This window comes from Hipposideros armiger, unplaced genomic scaffold, assembly GCF_001890085.2.
Source record: "Hipposideros armiger isolate ML-2016 unplaced genomic scaffold, ASM189008v1 scaffold_60, whole genome shotgun sequence".
NCBI classification, from domain to species: Eukaryota; Metazoa; Chordata; class Mammalia; order Chiroptera; family Hipposideridae; genus Hipposideros; species Hipposideros armiger.
In genome coordinates, this window is record NW_017731410.1 from 1,815,098 (window position 1) to 1,826,255 (window position 11,158).

The 11,158-nt window shown below is 36.6% G+C and overlaps 1 pseudogene; it reads left to right on the forward strand.

Moving 5' to 3' along the window:
* Positions 1-9,944: 9,944 nt before the first annotated feature.
* LOC109382132 (dnaJ homolog subfamily C member 18 pseudogene) lies at positions 9,945-11,024 on the forward strand (annotated as a pseudogene).
* Positions 11,025-11,158: the final 134 nt, after the last annotated feature.

Here is an 11,158-nt window from a genome sequence, read left to right on the forward strand (position 1 = left end):
CCATTCTCAAGTGGTTTTAAAAGCTCTTTAAGCTACTCAGCATATTAATGATTTGCTATTTATAAATTACATCCATTGAAAGGCCAAATGACAAATAAATAGAACATTGAAACTTGTCTCTGTCAGAAACTTGCCTCTCCAACCTCCAAAAAGAACAAAGGCAAGGCACTCTCCAGTTGGCATCAGTGCTTTCAGAAACTGAGCTATGAGACCTCTAAGACCCTCAGCAATAATCTGGCTATCCTTTTTTGAGGTTTTCATTTTTTTTCCAGTAGGAAACCTCTGAGTTCATAAGACAATAAATAACTTAATTAAAGTATAACCCATCTAACACAGAATAAAAAATAAGAGGTTATCTTGATTCTTTTATGCCTTTTTCATTGTTTAATTACTAGACATTTTAATTTACTATGATTAAATGCACATCTTAATGCCATAAAACCACATAACCTACCTTTAAAAACAAAAAAATTCAGCAGGCAAGTTTCAGTCTATTTTGCCAGAAGCTTAGAGAAGCTAAGAAAATAAAATGCACATTTACAGCACATTACTCACCCATACTTATAAATCTTCACATTAGATGTTAATTTGTATTTCTAAATAGCTTTAGAAAGTATATGAATTAGTTGACAGTTTTTTGTTTGGCTGTTTTCCCATCAGAATATAATCACTTAAAGAACAGTCCTGCATACTGCTGTCACAGAAATGGCAGCAGAGGGGAACAAGTGGTATTTGCACAAATGAGTACATACACATCTATTTATTTTAAAAGGCAGAATAAAAGCTCATATTCTGAAGAACTTATTGTTGACTGTTTTTTAAATAATCTGTAAATATAGATTATGACAAGTAGAATAAATTATAAAACTTAGAATTGAAAAGGTATCATTTACTACTTAAATAATAAGTACTATAGTTGACTGAAAACACTTTTATTGATAGTTGGAAAACACCAGAGATATGGAATTAGTCAGTAGTATGCTAAAGAGCAGGAATGTCTATCCAGCAGTTCTCAGAGTCCACTGGGATTTATCATGCTGATGTGACTGACTGTTAGCAAAGGGAATTATAGATAGAGGGAGTGCCTTCCCCAACTATCCTGGCCTCAAATTCATCTCCCCTTTCTGACATTCTCTCTAGAGAACTGATAAACTATAACATATTCCAAAAGTGAATCAGATTGCATATTACCATATCATTGTTCTTTATTACATTTACATTCTTAATAACAAAATATAGGAATTGGTTTACAACTCAGCATCTATGGCTCTTATGTGTTGGGTGTTGCATAGGTTTGCACGTGACTGGGAGACAGGTCCTAAGGGAATATGCTCTTTTAGAAAGATGCTAGGAAGATGAAACAGCTAGGAGAGTGCAGGCTAAGAGAATTTTATGATCCTATGCGCCACTAACCTGCTGAGTAGAAAGCTATGTGAGATGGTACTGGAAATGGAGGTCAGGTTATATATTCTCCCATAAACAGAGATAGGGAATCAAAGACAGGCAATTAGTTCCAGAAAGGGCAGTTCTCAGCTGTATGCTCCAGGAGATGGAAGAGGACCCTCCTGGTGACAGCCAAATGCTCCCTGTTCCAGTGAGGAAAGGAAGTTTGAGAAAGAACTGATATATCTCAGGCTGTACCTGGCAGGCATTGAGTGTGTCCTGTTAATGCCATTTCCTTCCTCTGTTAAATGCTGAGAAAGAATTCGAAACCCATCAAAGATTTCAACTGTTCACAAAGTAAAAGTGAAAAGCAGTCCAACTCTATGATGCAGATGAGTAAGAATTATCCTGTGATCATGGAGGCTAGATCACCAGAGCAGAAGGAGGTTTCCTGAGAGCCTGCAGTGTGAGTCCAGACACAGAAATGACAGTCACAAGAGTTTGCAACTGATATTAGACAACCTTTCTAGTCTATTCTCTTGGCTGCATATCCATGAAAAGGGCTTTTTGGAAAACATATGAGGTGTGATCAAACAATACAGTGAATATTTAAATTAAAAAAATTTATTACAATAAAGACACATTGCATTAGTCCCCCTCAAAGTACTCCTCCTCACTTCAAACACACTTATCTTATAGTCCTTGCCACTTCCTGACGCAGCTCTGGAAGTCCTGTTTTGTGAATGTCTTGTTGCACTGTCATGACTGCCTTGATGTCCTGAATCATTTTGACTTTGGGGAAGAGCCAGAAGTCGCATGGTGCCAGATCCAGTGAATAAGATGCATAAGGACACATCAAAATGTTTTTACTTGACAGAAATTGCTGAACCAGAAGCAATGTGTGACACAGAGCCTTTCCGCTTTGATCACAAAATATGGTGAATGCTGCTGCCGAGCACCAACAGAAAGGCAGGGATCTGCTATACTGGAAGTGGCATATTAGTAACAGTGTGTGACAAGTTTCAACTTGTTGGGTACAATCAGTCTGGTGTGAGCTACGGTTGAGAGAAGGTGTGTTTTAAAGTGTGCTGTAAATCATCCTCCATCATGACAACACTCCATGTCACACATCCCTTCTGGTATACAGCAATTTCTGTCAAATAAAAACATTACGGTGTGTCCTCATCCACCCTGTTCACCAGACCTGGCACTGGTGTGACTTCTGGCTCTTTCCCAAAGTCAAAATGATTCAGGACATCAAGAGAGCCATGATAGAGCAACAAAAGAGGACTTCCAGAACTGCTTTAGAAAGTGGCAAGAATGATGGGATAAGTGTGTTTGATGCGAGGGGGAGTATTTTGAGGGGGATTAATGGCAATGTGTCTTTTACTGCACTCATATTTTTAAATTAAACATTCACTGTACTTCTTGATCACACCTTGTAGACAATGAGGGAAGGTAAAAATGTTTCATGTAAGAAGCCCTTATTCTACTTCATTTCCCTGTTCCTCATAAATACATGCACAGCACATGTGTGCATGTGCGCGCGCACGCACACACACACACACACACACACACAAACACTGTCACAGGAGTTAGTCTTAGTTGTTCTGTATGGCTATTCCATTATCTTAATAGGGGTCGCTTTTCTCCAATGTTTTTGTACAACTTCAGCTGGCGTATGGCTCAATTTCCATGGTGACGGCTCCAGGCCATATGCTTCAAGGCCTTACAAATTCAGTCCTTCACCAAGAAAAGAGCTAACCCAAAATTGACATATTGATGAGAATATTAGGGCTGATACAAAGGAGGGGGGAGAAAACCTCTACTGAAGTGAACAGAAAAATAATCAAGATTCCCAGTTGAATTATGAAGACATGTCCTGTTGCAAATATTTCCATTCAGTTTGCTTACTGCATCACAATGGCAAAGTCACAGACATCAAGGGAGTGACATTTTTAATATTTTAAATAGCAATTTATCAATATGATGTTCTCCCGATCATCTAAGCACAATAAAAATTTTAGTTTGGTTTGATGTGTATTGGCATTGCTTGGTTTTAAATGAGAACTTTGGGTTTTGGTTCCACATTATTTCATACAGCCACATTTTAAATTGGTACAGAGGGATTATGGTTAGGACACAAGCTCCAGAGGCAATACTTGGCCTGCATAGCATTGTGCAAATTACTTAATGGCTCTCCCGGTGTCCTCCTTGGTAAAATGAGAATAGCCTTTGTACCCACCTTACAGAGAGCTGTAGGCATTCAATGGCACTCAGTACCTGCCAGCTGTTGTTATGCTCACTCCTGCTATGCCTTTCACTGGGCACATGAATTTAAGCTAGTCACTTAAGGATTTAGAATCCTCTTTTCAAGTCAGTTCAGCTCAGGCTTTTCCTCTCTCTTTTTCATTAATTTAACAGAAACATTTTTATTTGAAATGTTTTATAGGTTTCTTACTCTAAATAAGTGCAAGCGATTGTATAAGCATTAAAGGAAGTTTATTATTACCCATTTCACATGAATTCAGGCCAATTGTTGTAATAAATAACCAATTCTGACAAATAAAGAAGAGCATGATTCCTTAGTGCTTCCATAACTCAACTCAAATAGTTAATTTGACTAACCTGAAAAATAATTAAATAACACTTCAATTTTTTCCACTGCAGTTTACTGTTCACTATATTAATGTAAACTTTTGTATTGCATTAGCTGCATCAGAGTTCTGCTATGTTTTATTACAATCTTATTTATACTTTAGATTTGTGCTGCCCAATAAAGTAGCCACTGTAAATATGGTTATTGAGTACTTGCATTTCAGCTAGTCTGAATTGAGAAGTGCTGTAACTATAAAATACACACTGAATTTCAAAGATCTAGTATTTAAAAATGTAAAATATCTCAGCATTTTATACTGAATACATGCAGTATTTTGGCTGTAGTGGGTTAAATAATATGAATTGTTAAAACTAATTTTACTGTTTGTTTCTACTTTTTAAAGGATGTGGCTACACAAAGTTTTAAAATTATACACGTGTATGTGCCTTGCATTTGTGGTTTTCATAATATTTATATTGGACAGCACTGATTTAGAATTTCTTTTGGTACCCAATTAATTAATATGCTTGGGATAATTGCAAGGTTAAAATAATATTAAACATCTCTTAATATTAAGAGATGTTAATCAGTGTTTCTTTATTCAACACCCAGTTGTTGGATACTGATTCTAAGCTATGCCCTTTCTTAAATGTTAGAGTAATAAGCAGTGGAGGTTGTGTCCAGACTTGTTTTGTAGTTAATCCCAAATCTTAAAAATAAACTCAAAATGTAAATTCCCTTCTGGTCTCCTTTCTAACACAAGATACCAAAATAAAGTCCATATCATGAATTAGAGAAAGACAACTCACACACTACTGGGGGTGGAGGGGGGGTAAACTTTCAGCAATATACCAACTGCAACCTGAAATCAATGAGAGTCCTTAGCAGGACTGATTCTCCAAAATGCAGCAAAACAGGAAGTTCATCCAATGTTAATTTTGATTCTAAGAAGATATGACTACTATTTTATTGATATAATTGACATTATATTTGTTTCAGGTGTAGAACATAATGATTCAATATTTGCATATATTGCCTAATGGTGACCATAAGTCCAGTTAACATCTGTCACTGCACATAATTATAAGTGCTTTTTCTTGTAATAAAAATTTTATGATTTACTCCTTCAGCAACTTTCAAATATGCCATATAGCATAAGTAATTATAGTCATCATGCTGTACATTACATCGCCATGCCTTACTTATTTTATAACTGGAAGTTTGTGCCTTTTCACCACCTTCACCCATTTCACCCACCTCCTGCCACCCATCCCTGGCAACCACCAATGTTCTCAGTATCTATGAGCTTGTTTTTTAAATTTACTTATTTATTTTTAACGTCCATATATAAGTGAGATCATATGGTATTTTCTTTTGCTATCTTACATTTAGCATAATGCCCTCAAGGTCCATCTATGTTGTCACAAATGGCAAGATTTAATTCTTCATTATGGCTGAATAATAGTCAAGTTTTTGAATAAGGGAAAAATTCTATAAATTAATAACAGTACAGACATGCATCACCAGTCTTTTGTTTTTTAATTTGCTTTGATTTTTAACTTACTTTCCTTAGTTATATCTTTCTCATCGTTTTCAAAACTTAGGGTAAATGGAACTAAGAAATCTGCATTTTTAAGAAAAAAAATGTATAAAATATGTACATATGTATAATTATATAATATATATTTTAACTATAAATATACACGTTTCTTATTTCTAAATAAATGCAAACCATTTTATAAGAATTAAAAGTTCATTATGTTTTTTCAATACTAGTTCAGACAAAAGATTATAATAAATCAATTATAATAAATAAAGAGAATATAATTATTTTACACTGAAAATATTGGTTTCTAATTACATTAACATTATTTATATTGACTTTATCCTACATTTTACCTATGATAGCTTTAAATCAATACATTAACAATAAGATTATCTAAATGAAGTTTAGGAGAGGGTTTTGTTGTTTTTTGTTTTGGCTCTATTTGTCCTCATATCTCTCTGGGGTGTAAAGTTAAAATGCTGAGCATTTAAAATAGTTTAAAGCAATATTTAACTGTGTGATTTTGACAACTTGATATATAAGTAGGCTGACTTATTTCAATTTGTTTTCAATTTTTAGAGACTACTTTTTAATTTTTGTCTTTGCATAAAATTACATAAAACATAAAAGATTCCAAAGTAAAAGAAAAAATATGGTACATACACAAAGGTCTTTATTCCATTCTGTCTCCTGTGTTCTATATCTCTCTCTCCCTCTTATAAGCAACAATTTTTATTACATTTTAATTTATTCTTTCATTGTTTTATTTTGAAAATATAAGCAAATACATGTATATAGTAATATTTCTCCCCTTCCTTAGCCATATATTTGAAACTCTGTTTTCACTTTTATTTTTTCACCTATAGCTCATTGTCAAGATCATACCATATCAGTGCCTGGAGGTATTCCTTGGGTCTCTTTATAGTTGCACATATTTTATGCTGTGGATTTACCTTAATATGTTCAACCAGTGCCCTAATAATGGGCATTTGTTTGCTTTCCGTCTTTTGCTATAAGGTCACAATACATAGCCTTAAGCTATGTATTCTTTTGAACACATACTTAACCACAAAAAGTATCATTTCACTTACACATTTTTAAGCTCAAATATGTATGCAGCTAGTTTAACGAAGTGCTAATTTTCCCCATAGCTTATATTTGGAAATAAAATAATCTGGGAGAATACTTTCTAATCTGCCATGAACCCTAGGTATTAAGGAGGAAGACGGAAGACCCTGGGATAAAATCAAATCAAGGAAAATTTCAAGAAGACAAAATGGAAATTTAGCAAGTCCATATTGGATGGCTTTTCAATTAAGAATGGTCAACTACAAAGAGGAAGGTGAGGTTTGGTTGCTGTTGTTTGTTTTGTTTTGCTTTTATATTTAAAAGAAGTAGGAAAGAGTTTGGAGCAGGTTCTTTAGAGAACTCAACTGGAAGGCAATTATAGGTGAATTTAATATTCATCTCAAATAGAGAGACTAGTTGAACCCAAAATTTATGCTTCAAAAGGCACCCTAATTCCCTCATGTTATCAGTGTTCTGAAACACCATACAGTAGTAGATCAGGTGGCATATCTAGGGCTGTGTGAAGATCAAGGCAGATGTGCTGTACTGACAAAGACAACAGGGAATTGTGGAGGCTTGAAACATGACTGAGTGGTAGACTATGGAAGGAATTAAGTCAGGAAAGAAGCAGACCATATAAGGGCTGGTGGGTAATACGAATCAAGAGATTCAGTGCCTTGGTGAAGGAAAAGATCAAAACAATAGTCCATAATTAAACATAACTTTAAAATTAAAAGAACATTTTACTCATCGAATTACAGCTACTATCAATGATCAATTTTACTTCTAGATGAAGTAGCAAAAGACTTACTACATATCCAGAGTGGAATTTTTTTAATGTAAACAGTTTTACCATTGCCGTATAGGCACACATTCATATGTGTTTTGTCATTGTGAAATTTATCATGATGGAAAAAAAAATTGGCATCGTTTCAAATTATGCACAGCTATATTCAGATGTTAATCATTTACCAATATGATATTATGCTCCCCATTGCCCCATATAGAACTCTCCTCAGTTCAAGAGTTGTATTTGGAAGCAAGCCCACTCCCCAACTTCATTTTTATATATTTAATATTTAATAACCATCATGACACATTCCCTTATTTTCTCTTTTCTAGCCACCATAAGACTCTTGGGTTATAATGATACTTTTTATGGCTAATCAAAGCCTCACATTATTGCACAGCCCAATGATTCAAACTATTCTCTTATTTAGTAATATTCATGAGACAAAAGAAATGGTGCTTTTCGGCTCTTCCGTAATGTACGTATCTCTCTCTCCTTGTCAAAATCTAAGAATCTGTGCTGTTATATTACCTCCATAAAGACAAAAAAACTCTTCTTATTTCATGCTTTCTAAATTTCTACCCCAACTCCATCACCTAATCCAGAGTTATATCCCTATATACATTAATTATGTATGAATGCATGTGAAAATGAAATAATACACAGTACCGCCTATGAAAAGCAAAGGGTTTATAAATTCATCTAATTTTACTTATTTATTGTACTATTTTTTTAATTACTTGCTTGGTTAAATTTCTAAGGTCTTGCACTACTTGGATGCTTTATAGAATAGGTTATAGTGAGACTTTCATTGTTGTTAAACTATAATCTCTAAAAAATGCAAATATAATTAACTAAAGCTAAATGAAGTAAACCAAGTAAGTGCTATTTTATGCTAGAAAGGAATTTGATTGATAAATACAAATTTCAAAAATTAAGATTATGTCTTACTAAAGCAGCCAAACCTTTGAAAAGTGAAAATATCACATTTGGCTATTTTGCTATCACTGTCAATTGCTGCATGTTACAATAGATCTGATAATAGAAACAGAAGGCTGGGCCTTAAGGAGAGTATCATGATGTGGGGAGACACTCCTTTTGTCTCCCTTTCAATCTACATGTAGTGGGACATCCATAATTCAACAAGGGTTCTTCTGCTCAACACATCAGAATACCGTAAAGATCCATTGGGAAATTTGAAGGTGGGTGAATTGGAAAACATAGAAAAAGAGGAACCCAGGTGACAGTGAAGACAGTGCCTGCGACCCTTCCCCTCTCCGGTGACTTAACCTGAAGTTCTAGTGAACATAGCAGCTGTAGCAGAGGCAGGGCCTTCCCCCAACATGGCCCCAGCAAAAGTAAATTAAAAAAATAAAAAATTTAAGACAGAAGCTATGTAGGCCTCACATCTCTGTTCCACCTTCCACCCTCCCTATCTCTCACATCCCCTGCTTCCACACCCACCTCCCAACACCTCCGCTGAGGCAGTACTCACAAACCCAGTCAACCCAGGAGCAATAGCAGAGGCTGTGCACTCTATTCTGGCCCAGGCCACAGAGATGCCTGTGGCCACAAGAAACTAAGCAGCAGGGGGAGCAATGGGGCTTGCAACCTTGGTACCCCCACCCAAAGTGGTGGCAAGCGTAAGACCAACAGCCACCGACAAGGTGGAGGCACCTGTGACCCTGGCTCTCCCCATTGCGCTTCCCTGGTAGCAGTGTACATGACCCAGGTGACCCCAGATTCAGCGGAGGTGCCTGACATGGCAGTGGCCCTGGCAACACTGCCTACAGCCACAACAACACCAGCAACCCAAAAAGGGGAGGGCACAAGAAGTGACAACAAGGGCACCAGCTGCACCTCTGGCAGAAGTGGGCAAGGAGCGAAATTGCTGGCTCACAAATATAGCTACAGGCAGGTCAAGTGAGAGGAACCCAAATATTGTACTATAGCGCCACCTGCTAAAAATCCAAAGAAAGGCCTCTAATGACCAACTTGTTGAACTTAGAATCAAAGCAAACAAAGCTCTACTTAAATAAGAGAAGTGTTTGCTCCTCTGAATGTGCCAGCAGAGGAACATCTCATCAAGCACCATGAAAAATCAAGGTAACATGGTATCACAAAACAAAAATGACCATTCTCCAGAAACCAAACTTAAAGTCACAGAAGATTGTACTCTGATAGAGATTTCAAAATATGTCATGAAGAAACTCAGAGGAAAACTCAGAAAGGCAGTTCAATGAGAGTAGGAGTAAAATTAATAAACAGAAAGAACGCTTTACCTAACATATTTAAACTCTAAAAAAGAACAAAACACAAATTCTGGAGCTAAAAAACACAAATGAGATGAAGAATGTATTGGAAATGAAATGGATTACACAGAAAAGAGAATACTAAGGTTGAAGATAAAGAAACTCTATGAGAACTGTCCAACTCCATTAGAAAAGGCAACATAAAGATAATGGGTACCCCAAAAGGAGAAGAGGGGGAGAGGGTATTAGAGTTTATTTAAAGAAATAATAGCTGAGGGCTGATCTGCTGATTAGGAGCCGACAGATATGGCAGCAACTCTGGGCAGCGGGGCGCGCTGGACGGAAGCTTACATTGATGCAATTAGAAGAAACAAATACCCAGAAGATAGACCTCCTGAAAGTCATGACCCCTGTGGTTGCTGTAACTGCATGAAGGCACAAAAGGAAAAGAAGCCTGAGAATGAGCAGAATCAGACCCGGCAGGGTGAGGGGAGTGCCACTTATACAGAGGAACAGCTGCTTGGGGTACAAAGGATCAAGAAGTACAGAAATTACTATGAGATTCTGGGAGTTTCTCGAAATGCCAGTGATGAAGAGCTTAAGAAAGCTTACCGAAAACTCGCCCTGAAATTTCACCCTGACAAGAACTGTGCTCCTGGAGTAACAGATGCTTTCAAACCCATAGGAAATGTCTTTGCAGTCCTGAGCAATCCTGATAAGAGACTCCAGTACGATGAATATGGAGATGAACAGGTGACTTTCACTGCCCCGAGCCAGACCTGATAATTATTACAGGGACTTTGAAGCTAACATCACTCTAGAAGAGCTCTTCAACGTCTTCTTTGGAGGACATTTTCCTACAGGAAATATTCATATGTTTTCAAATGTGACTGATGATACCCACTATTACTGCCAGCGGCACCGACATGAGAGGATGCAGGCACAGAAGGAGGAGGAAGAAGAAAAACCTCAGACTACTTATTCTGCATTTATTCAGTTACTTCCAGTTCTTGTGATTGTGATATATCTGTCATTACTCAGCTGCTAGCTACTAACCCCCCATATAGTCTATTCTACAAATCGGCCCTGGGCTACACCATTTCTAGAGAAACCCAGAACCTGCAGGTGCCTTACTTTGTGGATAAAAACTTTGACTAGGCCTACAGGGGAGTGTCTCTGTGTGACCTGGAGAAGACGATAGAGAAGGACTACATTGATTACATACAGACGAGTTGTTGGAAGGAGAAACAACAAAAGTTGGAGTTAACAAATTTGGCATGACTATACAGAGATGAATGACTGAAACAGAAAGCAGAGTCACTGAAACTTGAAATCTGTGAAAAACTTTCCCTTTCCAAACTTATTGGTCTATGCAGAGGTGGCTGAGAGGATGATAGTCCTACACAGTGTTGGGATTTTGCTACCTATTACTATTTATGTTCCTAATTCCATTTTATAATACAAAATTAAGAAATTAAGAAGCTGATGTTGAATAATATAGTATGTCAACTATAATTATA